Genomic DNA, 19,252 nt, shown 5'->3' on the forward strand with positions numbered 1-19,252 from the left:
CCAGAGGCTTAATGCATTCTACCCTAGCCAATTGCATGACTTTTTTTATTTTATTCTTGGAAGTGAATTCCCTGTCTTAATGTTTGGAGCTTTTGCAGAATCTCCTCTTTTTACCCTTTACTCTAGCGAAATGTCTGATTTCATTGACAACCCAAGCCAGCTGCCAAAAATGAACAACAGAAGCAGGAATGTTGGTTTTGCAAGAGCTGGCAGAGTTCGCAAAGTCACTAAATGACATAAGACATTTGAACGGTTTCTGATGGCCAGTGTGTCTGTTTCAGTGTTCACAGGGGCCCCTGTTGGTACGGAGGGTGCTCCCTACAGCCAGCCGCAGCCCACACACACACAGCATGCTGTACCCACATTGGAAACCGTCCATGAAACATGTCAACCCACAAAAAAAACATGACACAATCCTCCTCTTCCCCACACTTTCCTCGAATTCGACTGGATCCAGGCCAGAAGTGGAGCACTATCGGTATTACAAACAGGTGGTTAACCCGGTCCTGGAACAATGCAGAAGAGCTGAGTAAGGTCATTTTTAAAATTAGAATGCGATATAAACTCACTTCCGCTTTGGCACACACCGTTTTAAAGCATAAGAGGAACCGTTTCTGTTCTTGTGGGTAAAGAAAGAATAGGACAAAAGAGGAAGTTAGTTGACCCTCTGTTATTAAAATGTTACAGGCTAACCCATAGAAAAGAGTAGTGTTTCTATGAAGGCCTACAGTATATCACAAAAGTGAGTACACCCCTCACATTTTTGTAAATATTTGAGTATATCTTTTCATGTGACACTGAAGAACTGACACTTTGCTACAATGTAAAGTAGCGAGTGTACAGCTTGTATAACAGTGTACATTTGCTGTCCCCTCAAAATAACTCAACACACAGCCATTAATGTCTAAACCGCTGGCAACATAAGTGAGTACACCCCTAGGTGAAAATGTCCATATTGGGCTCAAAGTGTCAATATTTTGTGTGGCCACCATCATTTTCCAGCACTGCCTTAACCCTCTTGGGCATGGAGTTCACAGGTTGCCACTGGAGTCCTCTTCCACATCACGGAGCTGGTGGATGTTAGAGACCTTGCACTCCTCCACCTTCCGTTTGAGGATGCCCCACAGATGCTCAATAGGGTTTAGGTCTGGAGACATGCTTGGCCAGTCCATCACCTTTACCCTCAGCTTCTTTAGCAAGGCAGTGGTCGTCTTGGAGGTGTGTTTGGGGTCGTTATCATGTTGGAATACTGCCCTGCGGCCCAGTCTCCGAAGGGAAGGGATCATGCTTTGCTTCAGTATGTCACAGTACATGTTGGCATTCATGGTTCCCTCAATGAACTGTAGCTCCCCAGTGCCGGCAGCACTCATGCAGCCCCAGACCATGACACTCCCACCACCATGCTTGACTGTAGGCAAGACAAACTTGTCTTTGTACTCCTCACCAGGTTGCCGCCACACACGCTTGACACCATCTGAACCAAATAAGTTTATCTTGGTCTCATCAGACCACAGGACATGGTTCCAGTAATCCATGTCCTTTGTCTGCTTGTCTTCAGCAAACTGTTTGCAGGCTTTCTTGTGCATCATCTTTAGAAGAGGCTTCCTTCTGAGACGACAGCCATGCAGACCAATTTGATGAAGTGTACAGTGTGAGCACTGACAGGCTGACCCCCCACCCCTTCAACCTCTGCAGCAATGCTGGCAGCACTCATACGTCTATTTCCCAAAGACAACCTCTGGATATGAAGCTGAGCACGTGCACTCAACTTCTTTGGTCGACCATGGCGAGGCCTGTTCTGAGTGGAACCTGTCCAGTTAAACCGCTGTATGGTCTTGGCCACCGTGCTGCAGCTCAGTTTCAGGGTCTTGGCAATCTTCTTATAGCCCAGGCCATCTTTATGTAGAGCAACACATCTTTTTTTCAGATCCTCAGAGAGTTCTTTGCCATGAGGTGCCATGTTGAACTTCCAGTCAGTATGAGGGAGTGTGAGAGCGATGACACTAAATTTAACACACCTACTCCCCATTCACGTGTGAGACCTTGTAACACTAACGAGTCACATGACACCGGGGAGGGAAAATGGCTAATTGGGCCCAATTTGAACATTGAACATGTACTCACTTTTGTTGCCAGCGGTTTAGACATTAATGGCTGTTTGTTGAGTTATTTTGAGGGGACAGCAAATGTACACTGTTATACAAGCTGTACACTCACTACTTTACATTATAGCAAAGTGTCATTTCTTCAGTGTTGTCACATGAAAATATATACTCAAATATTTACAAAAATGTGAGGGGTGTACTCACTTTTGTGATATACTGTATATGCATGCAAGTACAGTATAATAGTGATCAATGGTTTTATACTCAAATATTTACAAAAATGTGAGGGGTGTACTCACTTTTGTGATATACTGTATATGCATGCAAGTACAGTATAATAGTGATCAATGGTTTTCACTGTCCTCTAAATATGTTGAGATATATTGATTTACAATAATATACTGCAAGTACTGGCTTCTTAGTAAAAGCAGTGTTACTGCCTAAATGAATGTAGATATCTCCCGTGTTATCTGAGTGTGATCGCTTTCATAGTCGAAGCTTAAGTGTTACTCTTTTTATAGAGGTGGAAGTCAAATGAAAAGCAATGAGCAGATCTATCAAAGGTTATCAGTGTGTAGCCACTCTCAATCCCCTTTGCACTGGTTTTATCATCTGTCAAACAAATTAGCCACAGATCTGCATGATCAAAGTGCACTTGGTCCTCCCCAGCTCTCCCTCAGCCAAGGCCCAACTATTTTTACTGAGAAATTATAACCTGCCTCCACCAAGCTATGAATCATAAAGCCCTGATCCACTCGACTGTAGTTTATGACATCCTCGCGGGTTCACAGCATTTCACCTCTCCCCAAAGTACCCCTTCAGGTTTCCTCAACTTTTATTGCCCATAGACTGTCACCACCACTTGCGACCCTGGCCTCGAACTGATATCCCTCCCTTCGTTCATCTCTCCGTTATCTGTCCCTCTGGCCGGACCACACCCTCTTCCCATGGAGGCCAGCACATAGCAGTGCCTCCTCTGCTGCCCGCCTGCCCTACCGCCTGCCTTTCTCCGATGACATCATCCGTCCTGTCCGGTCACAGCACAGTGCTGAGAGCCTTTAGGCCACTGCTTTGATTTCCCTGAGCTGCAGATAGCCACAGATAATTACAGCAGGATAGAAATAAGAATAAGTATTGCCGCATGGGGCGGAGGGGAGTATGATGGAAGCACCAGAACCAGAGCAGTCAGGCAGTCACTCACCTCCTATATTTGACCCCTCATTCTCTGTGTCGGCTCCCACGCCAGTCTGATATTGAGAAACCTAATTCTTGTTCCGTTCTTATGAAATGCCTAACTGTTCTTGGCAGGCACGCCTCGCTTGTGTGGCAATTTGTGTTTTTGGCAGCCAAGTTTGATTTGTGGCTTTGATAGTTTGAGATGAATAGTATGCACACTGAGGATTTCTCCCCAGAACTCCCTTTACTTACAGTATGCTTTTCAAATTCATTAGTAAACAGCCATATTGCACATTTCGGTTTATTCATTGTTGAAACATTCATACCTTTTAGTTATTTATGCAGTTGTATCCTTTGAACAGGTTCAGGTTTATAGTTGGACTGTATTGTTATGCACAGCTTCTCTATTCAGACAGTGTGTATGTCTGTCTGCCTGGGGTAGCTACAGCAGTGCTTCAGTCTGGTGTGCCTAAAATGATGTAATCCTTCTCTCTGATTACTGTCAGAGATGCATCGTTTTTATTTTTTGCTGCCTGTTCTGTGTCGTCTTACAAAGACGAACCATAGAGGGGACAGAAATGTGCAATATATGTGTCCAAAATATATGTTGAGGACTTGATGATGATGCTAGAGTGTAGGCTACAGTATATGTTCTGTATGTATGTTCCTCATTTCACGTCACACCTACATTGTTTCCTGTTTCCACTAGCAACCTTGTTTTCGCTGCTTTTTCTGTCCTCTTGTTTCTTGCTGCTTTGCATTGCAAGTGCATGTGAAAATATATAATGGACTTTCTGTTGCTTGTTAAGGGTAAGGAAACAAGTAGAAGGTTTATTGGTTCCTCACTGTGGTTGATGAGACATTTTATAAAGGAGACGGAAACAAGTGGTGACGCACATCCCCTATCCTCTGGGGTTCAAGTATTTCACACCCACTTAACGCGTGAACCCCTTATTTACATAGCTCACCCGTAAGTACCCAAAATACTTCCAAAGACTCCTGCCTACCAGCACTTTTATTCAAAATAGAAACTATGGCCACAGATGTCTCGCCAGGTTCTGTCTCTGCTGCACAGAGCACTGTGAAGGGTTTATATAGCAGCTAGGTGGCTTCACATTCACAGGCCTGCCAGTGTGCACAGATGATGTCATCGATTGAAAGCACCAAACACATCCATTTTAGGGGTTGCATAGATGTCAGCCAAAGCTCTGCACTAAATGGGTGGTATGCAATTTTTCAATTCTCTACTCACTGGCTGAATTTGAGTAAGTAGATATTTTTTTCCCCTCCTCCAGTTGTACCAACGGCTTTCATTCGTAGAGGAACTGTTGTGTAGTTTGAAATGGGGATTATTGATTTCCTATTCTGTTCGATTCTGTTCTGTCCTGCAGCACTCTGACTGCAGCAGTGACACTTCTACAGAGGAGAGAAGAGGGGATGTTCCATAGATTTAGAGAGAACTAATATTTCGTAGGTAAACGGTGTACTACTGCAACTTTTATGAATGCATTTGGTAGCTATCCATCAACCCAGTTCAAAGTCAGAAATAAAAATACCTTTCTAGTTTAGTTTGCATGATACGAAGCAATATGAATAGCTGGGTTAGTATGAATAGGTTAAGCTGGTCAGAACTAGTGTTTAGCTCCCCCTATAAAAAGACAGTGGAACTTGCACATTTTTACTCCCTCCCTGCTAAAAATAACCACTCTGGCTTGACGTCAGTCCTGGAGCCTGCAGATTGTCGCTCTAAATGTCTCTGTTTGGGACAGAATTAAACACAACCTATCTCTGAAATAAACCTAACCATTTAAGCCCTGCGGTGCTCTGTTTACCCAGAAAATTGTTTAACTGACATCGGAGCAACCTAGCTTAATTAGCTTGGCTACACAAAGGGGTCCGTTAAGCTTGTTTGCAGAAAGGGAAAAAAAAACTCCAGCAAATACATTAAGAAACATCCCCCGAGAATGTGTGCTGTAGCCCTTTATACTCGTACCCCGTATACGGGTTGAAAATGGCATATTTAGTCACTGATAAGTGTCTAAATTGGAACACAGTGGCTGTACAGTAACATGCTATACATTACGTCAGAGCTCTGCGCTTCACAGCGCTGTGTGGGTTTTGACTGACAGCCATTCTGAACTTGAGCACCGCACGCGACAAGTAGTTGCTCCCACCCCTCCCCTAAATGTTTTGTTTGTCTCAGTGAGGGAAATGCTGTATATTAAGAGGACTCTATGTATTTTTGAAAGATGAGACGTTGAGGATTATAATAAATACCACTTTGATGTCATACAAGTAAACATCTGTGAGTCCAAATGTGCACTTCACACTTCCATATCATAAAACTCATGTCATAAACAGGGTCAACATGTATAATCACTATGTTTTAGGGCTGGGCGGTATACCGTATTTTATGATATACTGGTATTGATGCACGGACCGGTTTGGGTTTTTACTTTACCTTCTATAACGTCATTTGAACGTTTGGCTTGTCAAATGTGATATGCTGTGTGCAACGTCCATTTTTATAGTTTACTTCGCTATTTAAGTAATCTCTCTCTCTCGACGCAACTTTCCACACAGACCTAGCCCCGCTCCCTGTCACTCAAGGAGCACATTTGTTTCTCGACTACGAGACACTTGAGTTCAGTCTGCATGGTCAATGCAGCACATGCACCAATGTCGATGACAACGATGCTGTTTTATCTTTGCTTCTCAATATAAAAACCACTAGCGTTCTATAATTACAATATTTGTTTGTGTTTCTTACATCTGCAAACAGCTAGTTTGTTCTCTGCAACTTGGGCCTAAATCTTGTTAGCTGCTAATGCTAATCACTAGCTAGTTAATGAGTCAGCGCAAACATAATTAGCTATAGAGCCTGAAAATACCAGTGATAGTGCAGACCTAAATCAGCATGTTGTTTGTGAAACAGTATCTTCTAAATCAAAGATGATACACAAAGCAAGAATGTTAGCTAAAATTAGGTAGATTATAGGGTTCACTAGGAAAAACTTATCAACACTTTGGTTCCTACCCTGTCACAACTCCTCCCTGGCATTTTAATTTGTTGTCATGTCAAACAACACTGTATTCAAAGTGCCCACTATTATATTCCAACCATAGAATTATAATATTCATTAAATTTCCATGATTCCAACAGTTCACCCAAGTGTAAAATGTCAATTGCAACATTTATTTAAAAATAAGGCCTAGATGTTTTACCCATATCGTGCAGCCCTGCTTGGCAGTTTGGAAATGATATCAAATGAGTGCAGGAAATGCAGAAATTGATCAATTATTTTGGGTTGAATTGAACAGTTTAAAACAATCAGAATGGAAAAAGCACCATTGAAATCACTTAGAATGTATGTGTTGTCACTCTAGGGTCACGCACTACTCATAAAGCAAATGTAGAACTTTTATTGTTCAAAAACATAAAATACCGTCCAAGCTTTTTTTAAATACCATAACATGATATTTTGGCCATATCGACCAGCTCTACGGTGTTTGATGCACAGTTACAAGATGATATGGCGTCATACCTTGGGTTGTTCTGAACAGAATGAGCCTATGTTTGTCTGTCGTAGGGTTTTCAGCAGAAGAATTTACTTCCCTGTTCATTTTCAACGAGGGCACACAGAGAAATGTGCGGGGGATTGTGAGAAGGTGAGTGGCGAAACCCTGCTAGCGGAGCGGTTGAAAAAGTTGCGCTCTGTTTCATGCTAATTTCAAGCTAAGCGTTGGAGAGCGAAGCGTTGGAGCGAAGCGTTGTCAAGAGGATGCGCTACCTCTGGTCAAAACCCACTGTATTGTGAAGAAAATTCGCTATGGGACACGCAACTGAATGCACTCATGACTCCTTTCTATGCGCACCAAAATGACGATCTGTTTCTCTGAATTGACTTTGTGAAAGCCTAACACTAAGATTGCATTTTATAACTTAGCTAGTCATGTTGGCAATAGAACAAGCATTCAAATGATGCCCACCTGACCCAGATTGTGATTTATACGTTTTTTGTAATTTTTTAAAAGTTTGTTAACAACAACAGTAATTGGGTTGACGGTGGGGATGCAGGGTTGTGTTCCAAACAAAACAACTTGAAGTGTGCCTGCTCTAGTTCCTCAACAGCACAGCTTGGAGAGCTAAAAAAAAAATAAGCACCTCATAGTTGAAGACTCTTCTTTGAGTCATGAAAGTGCGTTGAAATTACTTAGGAACTGTGCACACTTTGGAAAGGTGTGTGTGTGTGTGTGTGTGGCCACTTGGAGACACCAGTTAGTCCTCTCACTCATATCCTTGTATTTTTTTGTTGTCTTATGTTGCACCTACCCCACATTTTCCAGTAATATTCTGAACATGTTACTGAATGTATCCAGAATGTATTCAGATATTGTTATCAATTAATTCTGTGAAAAGTACAGTAAATGTAAAATGCACATAGAATCAACAGTGTAATGTTTGGTTCAGTCTTGTGTCAGGTGAAATGTTGTGTCCTCAACTTTGCTCTAATAATTTTCCCATCATCTCCAATCTGTTCCCTTACAATTGCTCGGATGTGTATGCATATGCTTTTCATATTCCTTCTGTAAGAAACATTTCAATGTAGCCCTATTCATATAAGCCAATTCCCACGAGTGTAAAGGGTTAAAAGTACACTGTGTCTGCAGCTGTGGAGGAGTTGGTCAGAATCAGATCCGCTTTTCCTTGCCGTCTTCCATGCATCACCCCGGGGATAAAGAGGCCAGAAGTTTTCTTCTACAGAAGCAAGACGCATGCTACAGCGAGAGAGATGTGTGAGGGGATGTATGAATGTCCAGACCGGTCTATATGTTTGCCACTCATATCTCTAGTCTGACTCTGTGGCTTGGGGAGAAGTGGTAGCTGAAAGTGAATCTTTGTTGTGGTGAGGAACAGCAGAGTCAGTTACTGGCATGGCTATCTGAGAGCTTTGTCTGAGATTTTATCTTTTAATAATGCAAAATACACCAACAGAAGGACACCAAACAGTGAAATAATGCATGAATGAGATATTCTGACCCGTTCTAATGGTAAAACCCCAAGTAGGCTACTTCAGCCAGACTCCTCTGTCTGGCCAACACACTACCTCATTCTCTTTGTAGAGTGTCTCTAATCTGACCTTAATCTAGATGCGTGCTGCAGTTGGAAAAGTCATTTAGCCCCCTTCCTAAAATATATTGTCTACGCCATTCGTCATTCCAACAAATTAGTTCTCAGATGGGATCCATTAGGAAACAGGGCTAATGACGGGGCCGGTCACTCCTGTGTGGGGGCTTTCTGACCGCTGACAGACACAGAGTGCTGGGCGCTGAGCCGCTGACCTCTCCTCTCTTCCCCTCTCAGTAAGCACGCCAATGACTCACCCTGCACAATAAATATTTTACTTATTGTTGGACACAGTTCATGTACAAGTGCATTAAAGGTTAGCAAAACAACCTCCTTTTTATTTTTTCCCCTTCTAACTAATGGGATGCCGTCCAAAACCTCTCAGGCAAATATTAAATCAACCTTTAAAGGGCTAAGAGATCATAAATTGGGGGAACGGTGCAGTTAGAGCTCGCCTCGCGCGAGTGCTGGCTCTATGAATAACTTTTCAATGCGCTGCTGTGGTGCTGGGGCCGAGCCCCCCTAGGGAAGCAGCCAAAGGCAAGGTCCTGGCTGGGAACAATGGAGAATGGCTGGGAGTAGTGTTCTGACCCATTCAAACCTTTGTGTTCACTTGCAACAATGTCCATTTAAAACAATACTAACGTGAAATAAATCTCCTATCACCCCCGTTTTAAAAATAAACAGATGCTGATGATTTTGTGAATAAACACTTGCCAGTAAGAGTGCCAGGACTTCGCTTTTTTCATTGAGTCCTTGGTTTGTGAGGCACAGTTCATTCTTTGCATATCACATTCAGCTATGCTTTGTAAATTACGCTTGGAAGCATGGCACTCAAGAATGTTTACAGTAACAGTGTGCGCAGAGCAGCTGAGATGTGGCACTTTGTACTTCCTATTTTACCATCTTATTTCTTAACTGTTGTCACACTTTATCATTCCTGTCAAGGAAAGCGTGTACATCACTTGACACCTAGGCTTCTGTGTTAACAGGCCTGTGGTTGTGGTCAGTGTATTTGCAGTGTTCTCATCTCATCGTGCTGTTGTATGTTAGCCTTCCTCATTTTGTCTTGCCGGTTGACTATCCTTTATTATAGAGTTGGTGTTGGTGGACAAACCATCCTTATTACAGTGAGAGGGACATACAAGGATCTTCTCAGATTATCAAGTGCAAGTGTTAGGTCAGGAAAAGCAAGGGTGTTATTTTAGTAATTTTTCATGGGTTGTGGGATTATTTAAGATGATTTAAGATTCTCTTTGAAGAGGTAGGGTTTTTAGATGTTTTCGGAAGGGGGCAGACACTCTGCTGTCCTAGCTTCGGGGGAAACTGGTTCCACCATTTGAGATGCAAGGATAGAAAAATAGATTTGACTGGGCTGAGCTGAGCTGAGCTGACCTCCCGTAGGGGGAGAAACCAGAGGTGGCAGAATGGCAGTAGTGTAAAGTACTTCAGTAAAAAAATACTTTCAAGCACTACTTAAGTAGTTTTTTGGGGTATCTGTACTTTTACTTTACTATTTATATTTTTGACAACTTGTACTTTTACTTCAGGACATTCCTAAAGACAAGAATGTACTTTTTACTTCATACGTTTCCCTGACACCCAAAAGTACTTGATACATTTCGAATGGTTAGCATGGCAGGAAAATGGTCATGCACTAATCAAGATAACATCCCTACTGCCTCTGATCTGACTCACTAAACACAAATGCTTTGTTTGTAAATTATGTCTGAGTGTTGGGGTGTGCCCCTGGCTATCCATACATTTAAATAACAAGAAAACAGTGCCATCTGGTTTGCTTAATATATGAAATGTGAAATGATTTATACTTTTACTTTTTGTAATTAAGTATATTTTTACAATTACGTTTACTTTTTATACTTAAGTACAGTACCAGTCAAAAGTTTGGGGACACCTACTCATTCAAGTTTTTTTTTTGTTGTTATTTTTTACTATTTTCTACATTGTAGAATAATAGTGAATACATCAAAACTATGAAATAACACATGGAATCATGTAGTAACCAAAAAAGTATATTTTAGATTTGAGATTCTTCAAAGTAGTCACCCTTTTTTAATTTTTTTTTTATTTCACCTTTATTTAACCAGGTAGGCAAGTTGAGAACAAGTTCTCATTTACAATTGTGACCTGGCCAAGATAAAGCAAAGCAGTTCGACACATACAACGACACAGAGTTACACATGGAGTAAAACAGACATACAGTCAATAGTACAGTATAAACAAGTCTATATACGATCTGAGCAAATGAGGTGAGATAAGGGAGGTAAAGGCAAAAAAGGCCATGGTGGCAAAGTAAATACAATATAGCAAGTAAAACACTGGAATGGTAGATTTGCAATGGAAGAATGTGCAAAGTAGAAATAAAAATAATGGGGTGCAAAGGAGCTAAATAAATAAATAAATTAAATACAGTAGGGAAAGAGGTAGTTGTTTGGGCTAAATTATAGGTGGGCTATGTACAGGTACAGTAATCTGTGAGCTGCTCTGACAGTTGGTGCTTAAAGCTAGTGAGGGAGATAAGTGTTTCCAGTTTCAGAGATTTTTGTAGTTTGTTCCAGTCATTGGCAACAGAGAACTGGAAGGAGAGGCGGCCAAAGAAAGAATTGGTTTTGGGGGTGACTAGAGAGATATACCTGCTAGAGCGTGTGCTACAGGTGGGAGATGCTATGGTGACCAGCGAGCTGAGATAAGGGGGGACTTTACCTAGCAGGGTCTTGTCGATGACATGGAGCCAGTGGGTTTGGCGACGAGTATGAAGCGAGGGCCAGCCAACGAGAGCGTACAGGTCGCAATGGTGGGTAGTATATGGGGCTTTGCCTTGATGACAGCTTTGCAAACTCTTGGCATTCTCTCAACCAGCTTCATGAGGTAGTCACCTGGAATGCATTTCAATTAATAGGTGTACCTTGTTGAAAGTTAATTTGTGGAATTTCTTTCCTTCTTAATGCATTTGAGCCAATCAGTTGTGTTGTGACAAGGTAGGGGTGGTATACAGAAGATAGCCCTATTTGGTAAAAGATCAAGTCCATATTATGGCAAGAACAGCTCAAATAAGCAGAGAGAAATGACAGTCCATCATTACTCTTAGACATGGTCAGTCAATTCGGAAAATTTCAAGAACTTTCAAAGTTTCGACTGGATGCCAGTGGAGTGTGCAGAGTAGCGTGTGACATGGGAGAACTTCTAGTCCAGGCGGGAGATGACGTGCCTGGATTAGGACCTGTGCAGCTTCCTGTGTGAGGTAGGGTTGTGCTCTATGGATGTTGTGGTGCATGACCCTGCAGGAGCGAGTCACTGCTTTGATTTTTGCAGAGAACCACAGAGTGTTTGTTGTCCAGGGTCACGCCAAAGCTCTTTGCATTCTGGGAAGTGGACACTGTGGAGTTGTCAACCGTGATGGAGAGAAAGGTCTTAGTGGAGGCAGGCCTTCCCCGGGAGGAAGAGGAGCTCTGTCTTGTCGAGACTTGTGTCGCTACCTGGGTGTTAGAAGGGGGGAAGGAGGAAAGTAGTTGAGTGTCATCCGCATAGCAATAATAGGAGAGACCATGTGAGGATTTAACGGAGCCGAGTGACTAAGAGGGCCTAGAATCAAGCCCTGGGGGACACCAGAGGATTTGTATTTGAATGTTATTAGGGACCTGCCAAGGCAGTGGTGAGAGCACGTGGTGCAGACACAGATCCTCTCCACGTCACCTGGTACTAGCGGCCTGTCCGGTAGGAGGCAATCCAACATTGTGCAAAGCCTGAGATGCCCAGCTCTGTGACGGTGAAGAGGAGGATCCGATGGTTCACAGTGTCGAAGGCAGCGGATAGATCTAGGAGGATGAAAACAGAGGCGTGAGAGTCAGTGTGACACTTAGCTCTTCCTGTGTAGTGACACTTAGCAGGTGTCTATGATTTTTTAAATTTTTATTTAACTTGGCAGTTAAGAACAAATTTCTTATTTACAATGACAGCCTAGGAACAGTGGGTTAACTGCCTTGTTCAGGGACAGAACAGATGTTTACCTTGTCAGCTCAGGGATTCGATCTAGCAACCTTTCGGTTACTGACCCAACGCGCTAACCACTAGGCTACCTGCCGCCCCATGCAATGGATGTGATGTTCTCCTCCTTACTAATGGGCATCTTCATAGAGCACCATTAAGGTAGCTCACTGCAGCTCCATATTGCCCCAGTCCAGGGTCAGATATGATTTAATTCCCCTAATTGTTAAAGATAGGATTATTTAGGAAAGTAATCTGATCTTAAACCTGTAGTTTTAGGAAGGAAACATGCACCTTGAGTGTCACAGTAGTCCTACATTTAGCGAACTAGACTCCTGACTCCCCCACTAGAGCTGCAGTGATTAACAGTGCCTGCCAGTACACACTCCCTGCTCACACTCCCCACTCATTTGGAGTCCAGCAGCAGCACTGCAGGCCTGTGGTTCTCCCCAGGTCCTTGGCCCAGGCTGCAGGGCCTATAAATCTCATCCAACCCAGCACAGTCTTTATGTAGCATGGCAGTCTAGCACCCTGACATGGTGAGTAAACATGCCATATATATCCTGGGCCCTCCTCCCTTCTGGCACAGAGTATATTTTATTATAAAAAATGTTTTAAAATTTATTTAACTAGGCAAGTCAGTTAAGATCAAATTCTTATTTACAATGACAGCCTACCAGGGAACAGTGGGTTAACTGCCTTGTTCAGGAGCAGAACGCCCAATTTTTACCTTGTCAGCTTGGGGATTTGATCCAGCAACCTATCGGTTACTGGCTCAATTCTCTAACCACTAGACACCCTGCCGAAGTTCTACTAACAGTCTGCATATTAGTGAATTGTGGGACAGGACTATAGCAGAGCAGTGAGATGCTGGAAGTATAAGGAGAGGCTGGATCGATTCACTTGGTTCTGTGCTTCGAACTCACACTGTGGACAGTCTGCAAGGGTATTGGGCATCACAGTCGGTCTTCCTGGTGTTGCCTTAAGGACATGCCACACAAGCAGGGGAGTGATGGGCCAAATGTTTAATACCCAACTCTGAACTTTGGGATTTTATGTGAAAACGCCCTTGCCTGGCCTGCATGTTTCTCCCTTCACTCTCTCCCTCTCTCGCTCTCCCCCTCCCTTTTACACCCCATTGATCGGCTGTGAGCCGTCGAGCGAGTTTCACAATAACATTCTCTTTTACAGCCTTGCCCCTGCCAGATGGGGAAGAGGCATTGTCGTTTATGATGTGTAACCGGGCCTTCCAAGTGATGCGCGACTCCACATGGCTGCCACTCCGCCGCCCGCACAGATCCTTTACAAGGTTTGACAAAAATGCAATTAAGTGAAAAGACATTGCGGTGTGAAGGGGCGAAGCGCTTGCCTCCGGGGATGGCGACGTGCAGGGGAGCATGTATCCTATCAGACTAGAGGACATGTAGACACAGGAGAGTAGAGGGGCTAGGAGAGGAGCAGCCATTTTATTTGAACACGAGGAAAATCTCAATTGCATTTCCTTGATTCCTCACGTCCTCTCTCCTCTGACCTTCTCATCCAATGGGTTTTGAGAAGGAGGCAGAAGAGAGAAGATGCAAGGGATCAAGGAAATGCAATTGAGATTCTCCCAAGGACGCATTGTTTCCTTCACATTACGTCATTCAACAGGGGAAATGGTGTGATGTGCATTCATTGCACTATACATGTCCCACTTCACCATACATTCATGGCTTAAAGGGCAATGTATTTCCTCCTCAGTGCAACTGTTGTGTGTTTTCAGAGCACCTCATTGTGAATCTTGAAATTAGGTAAAATACTGTCTATTTGAATGGTGTTGAAGGCTTCCCCACCACCCCCAGAACAGGTAGATAGCTATTTGTTTGCCATTGACCGTGACCTTAACATTGAGCACATTTTAGAGTGTAAACTTTTTTTTTCATTTATGCTTTACAGTACTCCTTCCTCCCTTACTGACTATAGATACTGTGACTTCCACATCCACCTTATACTTCACTATACAAAGCTCTTCTCTTTTCTTCTTGCTGTAGTATAGTCATAAAGATTTGAATTATGGCATTTAATTAAGGCATTGATAGGCAGTTTAATTCTAGCACATCAGACAGTAAGCCTGCGGGTCCACATATAAAGGGCCATTGTAATTGACTGTTGGAATAAATCTTTCTTAAAGTATGGGGTGTAGACCATAGACAGTCCCAATTCGGATGTATAGACATTGTAAAGCATACCCGAGGGGCATTTTAAAAGGAATTGTTCATTTGACCTTTGCTACTGTACTATATGTGCTGTGCATTAATTTTAATACGGATATTGACAGGGTATGAACTTCTATACTAGGGATGGGCATTTGACGTTTTATGACTGTTCGACTACTCCCATGATTTTTTTCAAGTACTTGTAATGGAAAAAATACATGTTTTTAGAAGGGCAAGGCCAGCAATGGAAAACAAATATGTGAAAGTGCACAACTATGCCTAATTTATCATACCCAATACAGATAACCAAACCTAATTGCTAAATTGCCTCATGTATATTCAATCAATAAAAAACTATTGCCTTGAAGATTCATTTATTGAATCTATAATATCAACTGGTTATATTATATCGTGGAACACAATCTTCAAAAAGGCAGTAACCTCAGCAGTGGCACTTGCTTGTAAAAGCCTATGGCTGTGTGAAGGCAGAGCCTTGTTTTGTTATACAGTCAAGACACATCACTTTTATAGCAAAAACATGATGTAATATAAAATAATAAAAATCTAACAATATTTTTTTCTAAACGAAAAAAAGTTGGCAGTGCAAAGTGCACATCTCACGCGTCTGGAACAGTTATTGCCAAAGAGAGATCATTTGAAAAGGGGCTCAGTTTGGTGCAGTGAAATAAACCATTTTCGGGGTTACAAACCAAAATATGTGTTATTTTCGATGTAAGCCTAAAGAGGTTCGATTTTGTTTATTTTGTCAGGTTTTTTTGTATTTTCTTAATGGATTAATCAATTCCAAATTGAACACTGCATGGGGATATATTATAGCCGCAACATCTGTCTGGTGAGTACGCCTAGGCTTGGTGATTCTGATGAAAATATAATCGTTGTCTTTATCAAACAAATGTTTTTGCATATTTTCATTGTGGAACCTGTCTATGTTTAGGGGGTTATAGCCTAGTCTAACCAATTCTAAATGGCACTATCAGTTCGCAAAGTAGCCTAAGCGGAAAATAGACGGGATGCAATTATTCCAAAACTGCAGCTCGTTGTTGGAACACGTATTTCCGTACTTCAATCAACCAGTCCATTTTGATAAAACTGTTGTCATTGTGCAAGTAATGTAGCTTGTGTATCCCATCAGTTAGAGGCATTTTTATGCCCACCGTCCCACCGTTTTTATAGGCATTTACAGTGCATTCGGAAACTATTCAGACCCCTTGACTTTTTAAACATTTTGTTATGTTACAGCCTTATTCTAAAATGGATTCCATTGTTTTCTTCCCTCATCAAACTACACACAATACCCCATAATGACAAAAAATATTTATATATATATATTTTTTAATGTTTGCAAATGTATTAAAAACAAAAAACGGAAATATCACATTTACAGAAGTATTCAGACCCTTTACTCAATACTTTGTTGAAGACCCTTTGTCAGCGATTACAGCCTCAAGTCTTCTTGGGTATGATGCTACAAGCTTGGCACACCTGTATTTGGGGAGTTTCTCCCATTCTCTGCAGATCCTCTCAAGCTCTGTCAGGTTGGATGGGGAGTGTCGCTGAACATCTATTTTCAGGTATCTCCAGAGATGTTCGATCGATCGGGTTCAAGTCCGGGGTCTGGCTGGTTCACTCAAGGACATTCAGAGACTTCTCCCGAAGCCACTCCTGCGTTGTCTTGGCTGTGTGCTTATGTGCGTTTCAAACGTGCCCACTCCCACATCAAAGACCAGGGAGGCCACCGGTACACACACACACACACAGCGGCAGCCCCGCTGCACCACCACCCCGCTGGAAAATGTTAACCTTCACATCTGCTCTGAACTCCAAGTACACACACACACACACACACACACACACACACACACGTGTGGGTGCGTGCACATACACACATTTGTTCTCTCTTTATGTTCATTTCTCACACACACACGCAGGCACACCCATGCTCACACACACATACATGTGTTCGCACACACACATACGGACGATCTTCGTAGATCCCTGCAACACATCCAGGTGATTGTATAGTAAAGGCCCCTGCTCATATGGACTTTTTTAGTGATGAACTGTACGCTCTGAATGTGTTTTATAGGAGCCGTAAATCATTTGTTCAAAGCCACCAGGGTTGGAGGGAACCACTCCTCTCAGCACGTAAAGCACAGCTGGCCAAGTCTCTGCAGAGAGAATGCCGAGGAAATGTATAATGTATGGACAGACAGAGGGCAGGCACCCCCACTCCGGAGGCCTCTGTGGTGACAAGTGTGAGAGGATAGCGTGTGTGCGTGTTGGTGTGTGTTTTGCAGTACTGTCTCTTGGTGAATGAAGGTGGTTGGAGAGGTCCAAAGAGGCCCCACTTTTGCAGAAGCGACTTTTTCAGATATATCTGTCTTCTCCTTTTTGTGCTGAATGAATATTGAGCGTCATAGTCAGTAAACCAACAGACATAAAAAGTAGGGCTGTCCCTGACCCAAAAAATCTTGGTCGGCTGACCAGGAGTCATCTGTTCTGTCGACCAATCGATTGGTCTACATTTTTAAATGTGTATTTTTCCATATATAGACACATTTGAATCAAGTATATGCACTGAGCTTTAAGCAAACTGTTTGATGAAATAATTAAGATACACAAATGACTAGAGGGAGTCCAACCGCAATTGATTTGATTGTGCTGGACCTGGCTCAGACTTGCTGCGTGTGTTTAAAAAAAAACTGCGAGTGACTCTGTAACTAGCACCCATTTATCTCGCTTCCTTCCCTGCTGCAGCGACCAACACAGAACATCAACAGTGTGTATCACACTGTCCGTGTTGCTGAAGCTGCAACGTCATTACAGCCATTTCTGAATGAAAAGTTACGTTACCAAGATCCCTAATTTGTTTAGGAAAAACATTCAAATCAAATTTGATTGGTCACATACACATGGTTAGCAGATGTTAATGCAAGTGTAGCGAAATGCTTGTGCTTCTAGTTCCGACTGTGCAGTAATATCTAACAATTTCACAACAACTACCTACAAGTGTAAAGGAATGAATGAGAATATGTACATATAAATATATGGATGAGTGATGGCCGTGCGGCATAGGCAAGATGCAGTAGATGGTATAGAGTACATGAGTAATGTAGGGTATGTAAACATTATACACTGCTCAAAAAAATAAAGGGAACACTTAAACAACACAATGTAACTCCAAGTCAATCACACTTCTGTGAAATCAAACTGTCCACTTAGGAAGCAACACTGATTGACAATACATTTCACATGCTGTTGTGCAAATGGAATAGACAACAGGTGAAAATTATAGGCAATTAGCAAGACACCCCCAATAAAGGAGTGGTTCTGCAGGTGGTGACCACAGACCACTTCTCAGTTCCTATGCTTCCTGGCTGATGTTTTGGTCACTTTTGAATGCTGGCAGTGCTTTCACTCTAGTGGTAGCATGAGACGGAGTCTACAACCCACACAAGTGGCTCAGGTAGTGCAGCTCATCCAGGATGGCACATCAATGCGAGCTGTGGCAAAAAGGTTTGCTGTGTCTGTCAGCGTAGTGTCCAGAGCATGGAGGCTCTACCAGGAGACGGGCCAGTACATCAGGAGACGTGAAGGAGGCCGTAGGAGGGCAACAACCCAGCAGCAGGACCGCTACCTCCACCTTTGTGCAAGGAGGAGCACTGCCAGAGCCCTGCAAAATGACCTCCAGCAGGCCACAGATGTGCATGTGTCTGCTCAAACGGTCAGAAACAGACTCCATGAGGGTGGTATGAGGGCCCGACGTCCACAGGTGGGGGTTGTGCTTACAGCCCAACACCGTGCAGGACATTTGGCATTTGCCAGAGAACACCAAGATTGGCAAATTCGCCACTGGCGCCCTGTGCTCTTCACAGATGAAAGCAGGTTCACACTGAGCACATGTGACAGACGTGACAGAGTCTGGAGACGCCGTGAAGAACGTTCTGCTGCCTGCAACATCCTCCAGCATGACCGGTTTGGCGGTGGGTCAGTCATGGTGTGAGGTGGCATTTCTTTGGGGGGCCGCACAGCCCTCCATGTGCTCGGCAGAGGTAGCCTGACTGCCATTAGGTACCGAGATTAGATCCTCAGACCCCTTGTGAGACCATATGCTGGTGCGGTTGGCCCTTGGTTCCTCCTAATGCAAGACAATGCTAGACCTCATGTGGCTGGAGTGTGTCAGCAGTTCCTGCAAGAGGAAGGCATTGATGCTATGGACTGACCCGCCCGTTCCCCAGACCTGAATCCAATTGAGCACATCTGGGACATCATGTCTCGCTCCATCCACCAACGCCACGTTGCACCACAGACTGTCCAGGAGTTGGCGGATGCTTTAGTCCAGGTCTGGGAGGAGATCCCTCAGGAGACCATCCGCCACCTCATCAGGAGCATGCCCAGGCATTGTAGGGAGGTCATACAGGCACGTGGAGGCCACACACACTACTGAGCCTCATTTTGACTTGTTTTAAGGACATTACATCAAAGTCGGATCAGCCTGTAGTGTTGTTTTCCACTTTAATTTGAGTGTGACTCCAAATCCAGACCTCCATGGGTTGATAAATTTGATTTCCATTGATCATTTTTGTGTGATTTTGTTGTCAGCACATTCAACTATGTAAAGA

General features: G+C 43.1%; 1 protein-coding gene across 1 annotated transcript in view; it reads left to right on the forward strand.

The window, feature by feature from the left end:
• LOC139376574 (renalase-like) overlaps positions 1–19,252 on the forward strand; it is a 59,362-nt gene that overhangs the window by 23,674 nt on the left and 16,436 nt on the right.

This window comes from Oncorhynchus clarkii, chromosome 20 (genome assembly GCF_045791955.1).
Source record: "Oncorhynchus clarkii lewisi isolate Uvic-CL-2024 chromosome 20, UVic_Ocla_1.0, whole genome shotgun sequence".
NCBI classification, from domain to species: Eukaryota; Metazoa; Chordata; class Actinopteri; order Salmoniformes; family Salmonidae; genus Oncorhynchus; species Oncorhynchus clarkii.